This window comes from Cyrtonyx montezumae, unplaced genomic scaffold (genome assembly GCF_038088225.1).
Source record: "Cyrtonyx montezumae isolate F1298 unplaced genomic scaffold, pur_monq_1.0 scaffold_0, whole genome shotgun sequence".
Classification (NCBI taxonomy): Eukaryota; Metazoa; Chordata; class Aves; order Galliformes; family Odontophoridae; genus Cyrtonyx; species Cyrtonyx montezumae.
Window position 1 is genome coordinate 37,037,151 of NW_027071824.1, and position 14,856 is coordinate 37,052,006.

Here is a 14,856-nt window from a genome sequence, read left to right on the forward strand (position 1 = left end):
GTTTGGAAAATGGATCTCCGGATGCCCAGTCATAGGTTCATAGGTTCATAAGGTTGGAAAGGACCTACAAGATCATCTAGTCCAACCATTCTCCTATCAGCATCCCTACCCACTGAGCTACTAAATCAAATCCCTAGTCATCTCCTTCAGCACAGGTTCACCTTTCTGTTTTTATGTTTATGTCATAGAGTGTCTACTGCTGTGCACTTCATGAGATATGTCTTAGTGCGTAGCTCATACGGGTCCCCATGGCTGTTCCGCAAGAGTACAGTTGGGCTCAGATCAAGTTGCATGCAGAGGCTGTGCAGTCTCATTTCTAAGTTTTGCAGACCTGTCTCTTTAAAGCCAGACCTGGTCTGAGCTCGTGGCTGACTCTGTTTCGAAGAGGAGGTTGGACTGGAGACCTGAGCTTCTCCTCAGCCTGAGTGATGTGGCATGGGTGGGCAGATTCCCCCACAAATCCAGTGTGAATTCGTCAGAGGGTCTGAGTAAGCATGATGTCAAACACGGCTCCTTTTTGATTGACTCAGATCAAACTCACCAAGTTATGATGGCTTCCAGAGCCGGGGAGAAATATTACTAGCATGGGCCAACGCTCGGCGGTAGAAGCATCACCAGCACCAGTTTTAGAAGCTGCTCTGTCAGATGCCCGAATGACCTGGGAGGAGAGCTGCGGTGCCCAGCCCTTACCACTGGGTGTCCTCATGAGGCCAACTACACTGGTCTGGGAGCTTTAGGGATGGCATGTGTTGCAAAACACTGGGAAAAGAAATGGGACTAGTATTTTATTTTTTCGCTGGGAGTTGGCCAATATAAAATTGACTCAGATATAGTACGTCACGTACTTGAGAAATCCAGCCACGAAATTAATTGGCATGAACATGAAGTATATACTTCTCTTAATCGGCTCCAGAACGGTTGTATCCAAAGGCTCTTTTTGCAGTCATTCACATAGCTTAATTGCTATAGTTACTAACACAATTTAAAAAGACCTGGAAGGAGAGCTGAATATTATTATCATGATGAATTATAATTATCGCTTTGTACAGATGGATGATAAACATTTCTAATTAAATTACTCCTGTAACATAAATTAATTGTATGATCTGAATAAGGTACTTTTGATTTCACATTTAGGATAGTTCCAAGGGCACCAAGTTTGTGCCAGAATTTCAGTCTGCAGGTCAAGCTGTCTTTTAAAAATATCCTATATTTCAATGAACATAGCTGCTTTCTGTAGTTTTCTGCAGTGAAGAAGTTCTGCAATAAAAGAGTAGTCAAAGCATTGTGGAAGAATAAAATAATCTATGCATCTGATATAATATCTTAGTTCTTTTTGCTGGCTAATTTGTCATATAACTGTCATGTTTTGCTCCTATATTACTTTCTTCTCTGAGGATTTTTGCAAGACACAAACCATTAAGCTAATACTCTAGAAACAGGAAAGCTCATTAAGAGCTCTAGGTAAGGGGGTGAGATGTGTGTTGAAGGTGTCAGTCATTAAAGTTTGAGAGAGAAGGAACTGTGGAATTTGTTAGGAATATTTACATGCAGTCTGTCTGTGCTCTGTAAAGATCCAGTTGATTTTGTATACCTCACATTCCTTTCTTATCATGAGAACTGCAGTGAGTAATGCAAACTGCACTTCAGGCAGTGGATTATAGTCAATGACTCTCAGATGACCAGTAGCTTCATGGCTTAGTATATACAGCTTAGCTGTTAGGTGTTGACAGCAGTAGTCGTTTCTATCAGGCCCCATTAGACATTCACTTAAGAGTCTCTAAAGCAACGGCCCTTGACTACAACAATTTTTGAAGGCTTAAGTGGGAGACAGATGGCCACTTTCTGTCAAAAGATAATGGGAATTTTGTGCCAAAACCCGCTCTGTGCCTATGGAAGACTATCCCTGAGATTTTCTGCATGCATGCCTTCTTGTGTAGGCAGTACATTAGTGCTTACTGTATATATCAAAATTTGGCACTGCCGTATCTCTCTAAACATCACATTAATCCATCTGTCTGTCACCATGGTAACTAGGCTCCCTATTGATGGCCAAAGAAGAGCTGAACCATTAAACCTAAATGTGCATAGTTAAAAAAAAAAAAAAGGTAAACTCACTTTGTGTAAGCTACAAAGGCACCATAGACAAGGTATGGTAGAAAATGGGTAACTTTCTACTTCCTATGTATTACTTTTATTCATGCATGATCATCTGAAATAGAACCTACTGCAAAAACAATCCTCAAATCTGATCTTTGCTTGCTTACATCTTTTTATTACGTGTTTTTAAGAACTTTATTTTAAAAATGTGTATTTTTTTTTCAGAAGTTACATGTTCTGTGGTACATATTTATCCCCAAGGGTGGAAAGATGAAATGAATAACTTAGAGATTCCAAGTACAAAGCATACCAGAGATGTTGCTCAATATTTCACTGCACATATTCTTTTCCTCTCACACTTCCACGCTTGTAACACTGCCAAAGCAGAGTGCATGTATTCATTGAAGGATCAATGTCTGAGAACTGTTAGTTGAACCTTGGATTTTTTGAGAACCATAATGTTGTGAAAACTCTGACATGAATTACTGAACTTCATAAATCATTCTTAGACAATAAATTTCCATTTTTTATTACAGTGGCACCATGCATGCTATTCATGGTAGACTCGAGTCTATAATTTTATCAGCCTATAAGAAGATCTTTGGTTTTAGATCAGAAATAAAGCTTAGAACTAACCACTGGCTTCTCTTCTTCTGTGTTCATTGGACAGCGCTTTTTGTTCTCTGGAAAAATGTTGTATATTTTTGTCCTGCTGCAGATTTTCTTTTCTAAGCCGTTCTCCTTTGGTCACAAAGTTAACAGTAGCAGCAGCTACAAAGTAGATAAAATGAGGGATTGAAGGAAGAAACTGGAGTATTTAATTTTAGAAGTGCTTTGCTTTGTTCACAGAGATGAAAGTATGATTTTTTTTTTTACAGCTCTTTGCTATCTAGTTTAAGCTATGGTCCTGATCTTACAACAGGCTGCAAATATATGGTATGTGAACATGTGCCACGTGCATATGCACACATGCTGGATGCATGCATATCAGGCAGATTTTATGACATCTGGTGTCATACTGGGCAGACATGGGTATTTTGCTCTGCTATAGGGTATCTGAACCCCTGGAAGGTCAGCTGGACCTACTTAGCAAAACAGAGACACAGAAGTTATCAACCAGCTTAGGGTTTCTGATTCACAGCTGACATTTAAAATGCTTTCAGCTGAGCAAAAAGGAGGAAAAAAAATATATAAACCTCTTCAGGTAAAGAAAGGTGATCCCCTCAACTTACAGAAAGGAATACTGCAAAAGGAGAAGATTCATTTTGCATCAGGGGCTGTGGTAGTCATTGCTGTGGGTGACAGAGACATGACAAAATGATTGGTCCTCAAATGCCTCATTTGAGGCTTTCAATATATATACACTCAGTTGGGGGTATAAAAGCAGTACCTGGCCATACAGATGAAGACCACCTGTAATGCATACTATGACCTCATTTGCCTTTATTCAAAGTGGTACTCCACCTTCATCACAGAGTGCAGCAGGCCTTCCAAGACAGCAAAGAGCTGTAGCCACAAAAAGGATTTCTCAGAGCTCCTGTAGTTAGCTTAGCTTTCTAAATTTTTTGAGTGTGTGTTGCATTCTGTTTTCTCATGTGTTAAAGCAGCAGTGTAATACGTTGCCCTTACAAAATGAATTTCAGTGTAATATACAAAGGATTTTACAATGCAATTAAATGCAGCTCCTAAGGATGGAAGAACTTTGATTTTTACTTACAAAATTATATATTTTAGTAACTTTTAATTAAAGCATAAATTAAAAACATAAAAACCTGACCTGATAATTTTTTTTCTCTAACTCAGAATAGCATTAAAGCAAACAAACAAACAAATAAAAGCCCACCAAGAAGTATTTTTTATGATTTCTAGAAATTAAAAATGGTCTTATTAAATCCTGCAAGGTCTGCATTTTCTCACTGGTAAATTCCTTTTACTCTTGAAAACTCTTGAAATCTAGAAACTTCCTTTTTTAAAAAAGCATGCCATTGTGATAAAAACTTTATTTAAATCTGGACCTAGCACAAGAGAGCTTCATCCTTGCCAGCTGTACTTCTGTCTTCAATCTGTGCAGTAATTATACCCTCTCACTAGATATGGGAGAAATCTCAGTGTCTATAGAGGACATGCTTCTACACTACCCTTATGTCCGGCTGGTATTCATGTGAGATGGAGCACTTCAACCCCATTTCAGTTCTCAACCACTCAGCAGAAACAAAGCATTTCACGATCAAAGATTTTATTCAGAAGACACAACACTGCTCTTTTTATACTTGGTTTTTGGCCAGCTGGCATTCTTGCTACAGCATTCCTATGTTTTCAGCTGTCACATGCTGATGCCCTTCCCAAAAAATTAATTTCATCCGCATGCTGTGTGAATTGTACTCCAAAAACACATGGAAGCATCTTTGGCTCATTTCAGGCAAATGTTCAGCCTGACAGCTCCTGATATCTGCCAGGCATGTGCTGGACTCCAGGACCCATGCTGTCTCTTCCCACCTGGATGAGAAGCCTCTGCTTTAACAGCATCTCCCAGGACTACAAGCAGCATGTTTTAGGTATGTTGCAGCTGAGAGCTTGGAGGGATCTCTATGTTTCCTTCCCTCATCTCAGCTCCAGTACTGGTGTCCTTGAGATGGTGATGGGCTGCCTCTGTCTGGAGGGGCTATGGACAGGCAGCCAAGCAGTGAGATATAGCCCACCTGCTTGAAAGAGGTTTTGTCTGTGTATGAGCTCTTGAACCAGCCACCTTCACAGAGGGAGGAGTGGAGTTCAGTTCTGAGGATTAAGGAGATGGAGAGTTGTACAATCTACAATTATAGATTGGTAAAAAGGAGGAAAGCCAGTGTAAAGAGAAGCCTTGTTTTTGTCTTCTTGAGGAGATGCAAAGGAAGGAAATTAAGTGCTTCTTTTGGCTATGTACAGTGGAAAATTCTGCTCTGTGAACACTGTTGTGAATGGACATTAATTAAAGCAATGTCTTTCTGGCACTACAAACCGAAGTGCTGCCTGGAGGCTATGCCCTTGCTGACACCCACTTTCCTGCTGTCCCAGGGCTCTGGATTGCTTGGAGGCAGCAGCAGTGCTGAGATGGATACAGACACACTGAAAACCATAATCTTATAGGAATAATCCACACTGAAGGGCTCACCACCTCCTTCATATGGAGAGAGGTGCATCAGGTCATAGGATTTTTGCAGAAGGTAGGAATTAGCATCCTCTGTATCTTAGCAGATGACACGGGCAGCAAGCTGAGGGCATGGTCCCTTGCAACGCTGCACATGCTGGGCGGGGGCACTTCATTCAAGATAAAAAGCTTCAGTGTCTGAAGTAAACGTAGGCTCCCTGGCCTTGCAGAAGCTCAGGTTCTGCAAAGGGAGAGAGAGTGCCAGCTACCCACTTTGGATGAGCAAAGAGCTGAAAATTACAGTGATAGCTTTTCTCTAAGTGTAATTATAAGAGCCATATAGAGACAGCCTCTGGGAACGTGAATCTCATCTTTTGTTCCCCGCAATGGGGAAATCCACACAGGAAAAAGAGCTGACAGTATTTTCAGTGTTGTTGGAGAAGATTGTAGGGGTATACAGGGTTTGGAGAATGGCTTTGAAGATCTTAACTGCAAACAGCCCCACCTCAGATTTGTCAAAGCTGATCTGCACCAGCTGCCTCCTGAATATGCATGGCAGCCCAGATTGCCAGTGCTTAACGGCAGGTGCTAACTCATACAGACAGGCATCTCGCTTGTGGTTTCCTGTAGCCAAGAATTCCTGATTATCTGCTGCTCATCTCAGATACAGCACAGAGCAGGGCAGAGTGAGGTGCCACAGGGAAAGTTAGCCTCCAAGATGCAAAACCTCTTAAGTCAAAGTATTGGTTGTTGTCTTTGCAATGGTAAACAAATATACAGATAAACAAATTCTACTTCACTTCGATCTAGAGGTTTCATCAATGTGTTGAGAGATGACATCTAGAGATGGCTTTCCTGGTCCTGGCAGGCCAGGAGAGGGCTGACATGCTGATGCAGTTTCCTGAGCTATTGCAAGAGCAGTAAGTACAGTGGCTCTTACAGCAAATGAGACTTGTTTGCAGCGTATGCTATGCAAAGCTTACCAGTGTGTGTTAGTCTTATTCTGAGCATAATGTTGTGGTTAGGTACCGTGGTTAGAGGCAGACAATTGATGAGTGTTCTGCATGGTGCCTAATAAGGCTGTGGTATGCAGACAAAAAATGTAGGGGATGACTTTTGCACTAAAATATGCTTTCCCCAGTGTGAAAAAGGATAAAGATGAAGCCAGTCTGTCCAGGGAAGCCCTTGTTTTGATCTGTGTGCCAAAAACTAGTCTGCACTGGTTGGCCTGCACGAGAATCACCAAAAAAATAAAAGGGGGCTAAAGTAGGTTCTCAGAAATCCTATCTCATAAATCTTCATGCTACTGGCAATTTTCCTCTTGTTAGCATCCCTCTGTGGAGAAATTGGTTGCAGTTACCTTGCAAGTGGAGAAATGCAGGATTTTACAGATGATTTTCCTTGACAGGATGCTTTTTTTTTATTAAGGTATCCCTAAATATCCACCTACTGTTTATGCCATGAACAGCGGGTGCTTAATCTTTCCTCTCTATATGTCACCATCCTCAGCTCTGAGCATCCATCTGAAGCTTCAGCCATTGACTTAATTTTGAGTTTCCATCATCTTGAAGGGACCTAGGCTTGATGCTCTTTGCTTGAAGATCTCAGGCTTCTCACTGTAAATATTTGGCCACTCTTTTCTTCTATGCATACAGAGTTCATAAATTTCTTCATGAAAATATCTATCAAATTATCACAAAGTTATATCAAAGTTGAAAAGGGAGCCTATTTACTAGTAACTGAAGTTCTTCAAGCTCAGGTACTCACACAAGCATCCCACTTCTGTTGTTCTCCCCTCTGATGTTGCTGGTCACTTTGGGTTCTGTGGCTGAAACGACACTCAGTGTCTCACTTCATGTGCTTGGAGCAGGATAGAAGGAACAGCCGCATGTACCCCACAGTAGTTGGCAGAATTCACAGAATAATTTGGGTTATTATTATAATTTGGGTTGTTATTATAGAAGGGACCTTAAACATTATCTAGTTCCAACATCCCTGCCACAGATGGGGCACCTTCCCCTACATTAGGCTTCCAAAAGTTCCATTTATCCTGGCCTTGAACACCTCTAGGGATGAGGCATGCACAGCTTCTCCCAGCAGCCTGTTCCTGTGCTTCACTAACCACACAGTGAAGAATTCCTTCCTGATATTTAACCTAAAGCTGCCCTCTTTTAATTCAAAGCCATTACCCCTTGTTCTCTATCTCCAGTCTCTGGTAAAGTGTCCCTCCCCACTTTTCCTTTAGGCCCCTTTAAGTACTGGAAGGCTATTATAAGGTCTCCCTGGAAAGTGAAGAGACTTCTCCAGTTTCCATTTATACACACTTGTGGTACAAATGGATGCATGGATTTCACAGTGGAACAGACTCTGGTTACTGGTAAGCATTTTAGTTGCCTTTTTGTCAAACCTGAGTTTAAAATTTTCCCCCAAGCTCTTTTTTTTTTTTTCTGAAGCTAATTTATCTATTTTTTCCTGTTATATTCCTGTTAGTATTCTATAACTACTGTCCTTTTAGGCAAATAAAACATATCAATTTGTAAACCTCCAATGACTAATCTTTGCATATTATTTATGACGTGAATAATTTCCTTCTGAATTTTGAATGAATTTCTTGGATTTGCTGGTTACAGTTTTATTGGTTTAATATGTGATTATGCTACAGGCTGCGATTTGCTCATCAGAAGTCATTTATATAAATGCTATTAGATTAGTATAAGCTAATTTGACAAAAATTCAGATTTATGAACTCATTCTTCTATTTTGGTGTTGAAAGCATATGTTCTAAAGCATTTGCAAGTCACTCACAGAATCTTGGTCAAAATCTTATTTTAACCATGCAAATAATCCCACAGATTTAGCATTCTTTTTTTTTTTTTTCTGTAAAAATAATTAATGGATAATATTGTTACAGGAAAAGATAGAAATATGGCTTATGAAGCCCACTTGAGTATACTTGAAGAATGCAGACTTCTGTGAACACTTAAAATTGAGCCACCACATAACTGTGGTATGAAAAAACATTTTAATTTAAAAGCACATTTCCATCTGAAAATTTTGTACCCACTACCAGAATAAGTAATTGCTTGTACTCTGATGCCATAAATGTACACAGACAAGCGCAAGGTTTTGCAAGGAGCAAAACTCATCCATCCACTTAAGTGTTCACAGAAATACAGGTATTATCATTACAGCAAATAAATGAACACAGAGGAAAAATGTGCCTGTTTTATGTCTCTGACCACACTTCTATATCATCAGTGACACATTTCTGTTGTCAAGTCTTCTTTTCTCTACCACAGTGTTGGCAGCCATATGATCTGTGAGTCATATCTAGTCCTTTGTTTACAGGACTCATTGAATATTCAGATTCTAGTGCATACATTGTCAAGTAAATGAAATAAGTTTCTTATCTTCTTTTGCAGGCAGGAGAGAAGAAACCTAGGCCTTCCAAATTGGGCATTAATTCTGTCCTTGATGCGCTGCACCCAAGTCTGTCACAGCTTATTGTCTTGAAAACAACAGAATCATAGAATTGTAGGGACTGGAAGGGGACCTCTAGAGATCATCAAATCCAACCCCCCTGCCAAAGCAGCTCCCTAGCCCAGGTTGCACAGGTAGGCGTCCAGGCGGGTCTGGAATGTCTCCAGAGAAGGAAACTCCACCACCTCTCTGTGCAGCTGTGCCACTACTCCGTCACCCTTACCATGAAGAAGTTCCTGTGCACATTTGTACAAAACATCCTATGCTTCAGTTTGTGGACATTTCCCCTCATCCTTTTGCCATGCGTTGCCAAAAAGAGTCCAGCCTCATCCCCTTGCCTCCTGCACATTAAATATTTATAGACACTGATCAGATTCCCTCTGAGTTTGTTTTTTTTTCAAGGCTGAACAGACCCAGGTCTCTCAGTCTTTCCTCACCAGAGGGGTGCTCCACGCCCTTTATCATCTCTGTAGCCTTCCGATGGACTCTTCCCAGGAGATCCAGCTCTTTTTTGTACCAAGGAGCTGGACACAGTACTCCAGGTGAGGTCTCACTAGAGCAGAGTAGAGGGGGGGATCACCTCTCTTGACTGCTGGCTACATCCTTTTTAATGCACCCCAGGATGCCATTGTCCTTTGTGGCCATCAGGGCGAAGAGCAAATAGCTCTCAGAGGTATAAAATGAACTGTTCTCTCTTACTGTTTTGCTCATTGTTTTATGGCCCGAAAAGAAGTGAGCATAAAAATCGAGACTTTGCTATTTTCTGGAGGAAAGTATATACAGCAGGGGATGGTGAGTGTGGAAGTATGGGAGGGACACAAAAACAAGCTGAAGGTCGGAAAAGGAGTATAGGAAAGAAAAGAAGGGAACAAGAGGGAAGCAATGATATAATGTTAAATCTTCACAGTTAACGATGTCGAATTGTGACAATGAAGCATTAAAGAGATTTTCAAAAGCAGTTAGCTCCATTTTCAGACAGCCTAGTTAAGTGTGCAATGATGCAGATAGCCTCCCACTGGCATTTTCAGAAGTCTCTAATGGCCTAATTCCTACAGGAAAACTATTATGTACTTTATGTTACTCTACATAAACATGACATGAATGTGTTCCTCTGACAGCAATGGCTGCTTGAAGTATGTAGTCCAAAACAGTGAAACAGCCCACAACTGTAATTATAATGAAGTCTTCTCACAAAATGAGCATCACGCTCCCACATGTGCTGGGTGACAGCCTTTTCTTGTGCTCTGCTGCAGAAAACGAGTGCCTGCTTTTCCACAGTGCAGCAAGAGGCTGTTTGCTGTGACAGCAGAGAAGAGAAAGGAAGCCACAGCCAGGAAATATGTACAGAGGTGAGGGGAAGGTTGTATATGAGATAAACTTAAGCATATTTCAGGCTAAAGGAGCTGGGCTTGTTCAGCATGGAAAACAAAAGGCTCCAGGGAGACCTCATTGTGGCCTGCCTTTACTTAAAAGGAGCTTATAATTAGAAAGGAGGCAGACTTTTAATATGGTATGATAGTGATAGGACAAGGAGAAATGATGTTAAGCTGAAAGAGGGGAGATTTAGATTAGATGTTAGGGGGAAATTTTTCACTCAGTTGTTCACTCAGGGATGCCCCCTCTATGGAAGTGTGTGTTCAAGGCCCAGTTGGATGGGGCCCTGTATGGGAACTGTTGAATCACAGCCTGAACCACTGATTGATCACCTGAGGTGAGCACTGAGTCTGCTGCAGGAGCACAGGTGAAGGTAATGTAGCTTTGTGATTGGAAGGGGTGGAGCCTGGCTCCACCTCTCCCAGACCCATTTAAGGGCTGACCACCACCAGAGAAGGATCTCTGGTTGGAGATCCCTCCCCAGTGGAGTCATCAGCAAGCCTTGACCATCTGAAAAGGCGGGCTGCTCTTAAATAACTGGTAAGTAACCAGTTGTCTGTGTACCATCTATGTAAGACTACCAAAAATATACCATCCTCTGCGCTATTTTTCCTGAGTACCATTCTTGGGGGTTATTTGCCCTACAGGTCCTGGGCAATCTGATCTATCGTCTGATGTAGTAGTTGGCAGTCCAGCCCATGGCAGGAGAATTGGAAAAAGATGAACCCATGCCATTCAGTGATTCAGCGTTTGAGGCTATTCTTTCATCTACTAAATGTCTCGACCCTTCTATAACCCACAGTAAGATAGAAAAAAGAATTATTTGTAAAAGTCATATTATTTTAAGTGGAAGTTATTATTTAAAGAACTCTAACTCAAAGCATTTTAACTATTTTTATGTTAATTAAAATAATTGCCATTGAATGCATCCTTTTAATTACATGAGCAGATGTGTAATACATTGTTGGCTTTTTATTTGTTTGTTTTGTTTCCTATGAAAATGGACTTGCACAATAGTTTAAAGTGTCAGTGAGACTTCCCTTCTAACTCTAAAGAAAGGCTGTGGAAATTGCTTGGCTAAATAGGAAAGAGGGAAGAAGTTTTACGTGGAATTAAATTCTTAAAAGTTTACTGAAAATCAGTGAAAGAGAGAAAAAACCTTAATGCCAACATTGTGGGGAGAGCTCAGTCACTATATATTGTTCTCCCCAGGAAATCTTAATAAGAAAGCTTGAGCTTATTTAACAGTTCATCACTACTCAATAGAAGAAGGTTCTGCTCCGAATTCCTTTTCCACCTTTAAGCTGAACTGATGCCTCTGAGAGCAGATCTGACTGAGCCCGAAGTTCAACGGCAGCCTAGCCAAATCTAACTGCTGGTTGCAGAGCTGCTGGCTGCCCCTTTGTTTTCCTCTTTCACTTTCCTTTTGCTGGCCAACATGTTCCTCCTACACCTCCCTTGTGATGCTTTGTCATGTCCTCTACTGAATTGTTCTAGGATGATAGCATTGCAGAAAAATAACTGGTGTGCACTGAATACTAAAATGGGAGAAGCTGTTTAGTATTCATTCAACTTCTTTGAGGATAGACAGTCCTTACAGAGAGATGATAAACTAGACAACTGGGCAATCACCAACTACATGAAGTTTAAGAAGAGCAAGTACTGGATTCTACAATGGGATTGAGCAATCCTAGATATATATACTGACTGGGGGATGAGAGGCTGGAGCAGCCCCATGGAAAGGGATACTGGGGGTTCTGGTTGACAGCAAGTTGAATACTGAGTCACAGGAGTGCCCTGGCAGCCAAAAGAAAGCAGATATGCCACGCAGATGGGTATGACCCATAATCATGTGTTTATTTCTCTGAAATGTTCAGTTTGTTTCCTCTATGTATTGTGGAAAAAAAAAAAAAAGAGGCTTTAAAGAGGAAGTTCACTGCATGAAAAGGAATGGTTTGGTGACCTGGGATTAGGACAAAGCTGTATGAACCACTTTAACCAAGAATCAGTAAAACAGCCATATTACAGACCTTTGCTGTATAGAAATTTCTGTACAGTACCAACAATACAGTGGTGCTGCTCTGCATCAAGTCGTGAAGGATGGAAGGCTCTTCACATGTAAGCAAAACAATGGACAGACTGTAATTCACCCCATTATTTGGACAGTGTACTATACTAAGGCAGGATTTAAGACTGGGGAAAGTTGTTTCTTGGCTCCCATGAGGGAATGTTTTATGTTCTCCAACACTGACAACACTGGAAATATTTTTTTTCCTCAATTAACTGTACTTTTTTGGCCCTTTCTTTTGGTTTGCTTGTGATCTAGAATTACCATTACTTACCAGAATTAACCATTTTTTAGTCTTTCCTTCTCTCAAATTAGAGCAAGTGGAGTGTTACAAAGGTTAAAATACAATAGTGATGACCTCATACAATACTTGTTTTCTGTTTGTTTTTTTCTTTCTAATTAAAATTACAAGATTTTGTGGCTATATCTCCTGAAATTTGGAAGTAGCCATTGAATGGGGAAACACCCAATTCTGAAAACTTCTGGATTTTAACTTCAATTTTAAGGAATAAATTAAAAGATCCATAGATTCTGACTTCTACCCAAAGCAGTAAGCCATATGTTAAGAAGACAAAATTGTGTTAAGAGAGTGATTCTGATTTAAATCCACTTCTCCCCCCATCCCTCCCTTCTTTTATTTGTTTATTTATTTTTACAGTTCATATAGATAATATTATCTTTTCTCTTAGGGCTTACTAACAGTTTAAAAGTCAACAGTCCAAAGCTGAACAATTTTGTCTGAGGACATGGCCCATCTTAACAACAAATCTGTCATTTCAAAGGAGGTCAGTGGTGTTAGTACTGAAGTAATTTCATTCTCAGTTATCTTGACAAAACCCACAAAAATGTTATTTTATATTTTGTGAAATATTTACATTTTCAGATTGTTATTTAAACAAAACTAAGCTATTTATAAAAAATGAAATAACATTAAAATTAGAAAACTAAAATGCTTAACTTCTTGGAGGAGCAGTGAGAAAAAGCTTTTCCTTCAAAGCTATTTGACAACTTTTATGAAATATAGCAATGTTTTCAGTTTTATCCAAAGCCTTTTTTAAGGAAATGAAGCACTTCCACAAAATGAACAGCTCGTATCAGTAAGACTGTTAAACAGTGGCTCATTGGCCAAGCAGTAGTAGAAGAGAGATTACTTTTGAAGAACACTAAAGATAAAGTAAAAAAGTATTTAATGAGGAAAAATGTTATATTGTAGACAATTCTTAGTATTATGTGAATGCTACTGATGTGCAACTGCCATGTGTGATGTACTTCTGGACCTGCAAGGCTTCCTTCAGTGTCTCACAAGACAAAGGTATTGTCACTGCTTTTCTTTTTTTTTTTTTTTTACAAAAATACTTTTGAAAGATTTGGAAAATGTGAATTTCATTCCACCTCTGAGTGGAAACGTGGATTTATTTCCACCTTTGAGAATATTAGATCTTTCAGTTCAATACCTAGTACTTCATTAGAAGCAATTGATTTGGTGAAGTAGAATGCATGTAGTACCATTTTGAACATATCTGTACGATTTTCTAGTGTATGTTTATTTAATCACTTAAGGACTGTGATAATGCTTATACTGTAGTCAGGGTGATCCTGTCATCGAGTATGGTAACAGGTGTTCTACATTTGAAAGGTGATGTGTCAACTCAGCAAACAAGCTTCCCTCTTGTTTTAAGACATGCCCTTATGACACCTCCACACTGCAGACAGAGTAAGAGATAGTAACTTTCAGGAGTAACAGCTCATTTATTAGCTTTTTCCAAACAAAAAAGATAGTCTTTGAAAAAATATATTAAAAAAATGATGTAAACATTGCTTTGGAATATTCCCCCATTCCATGAGATCAATCTGCTTCACAGGTAAGAAATCAATGTACACACCATGATATATTACAATACAAAGTTTTAGGAAGAGAGAATGTATTCATCTTAGGCATTGTGTTTATTATTTAATCTGCTTGGTGTCTCAAATCAATTTTCATTAATATTGTGCATAAATTCTAACAAGTGCTTTCAAGAATAGTATTGAATTGTGTGAAATATAAGGTGTATTAGGTATTTTTGTAGTGGCATTTTCAAGTGGTTATAAAAGCAGCTTTGAAAAGGTGTTGATAATATTTGCAAACAACCCCAGTAATAATCTGAATTCCAGTGCAGGGTTGATACTGATTAAGCACTAGAACTGTGTGAAAAGTACCATGTGTACTGCTGGGTGTTCCTAATAGAATCAAAGTACGTTGGCTATTGAAAGTAAAAGTTTGACTTTCACTCTGAGTTTTTTAGTATTATTTGTTCGGGCACTCAGACTTTTTTTGTATTTCTCTGTTAACATGAGTGACAGTCACTTTACAACCATAATGTCTTGAACAATAAGAACCAGGGGAGATACCGTGGAGTAAGACAGTAGCTTGAATGAGGTGCTGGCATTGTTTAACAAATGCTTTGTTTCTCAAGAATGTTTCTGAAATTAGCCTGAGTGTTACCAATGAAGATAAGCTGACAATGACATTTTCCTATAAACTGTTTGTTCTGTTTTCTGAAATGTCCAAAATATTTCATATTCTCAGGAGAGAACAGTTTCATTACACATCTTACAATTGTGAATATCATCAGAGTACAGGCAATGTGCTAATAAAAACCTGATAAAGACTGAAAACTCATGTTGGTGAACCACAACATTTGTCAGCAGCCTTCTGCTGCTGGGATTG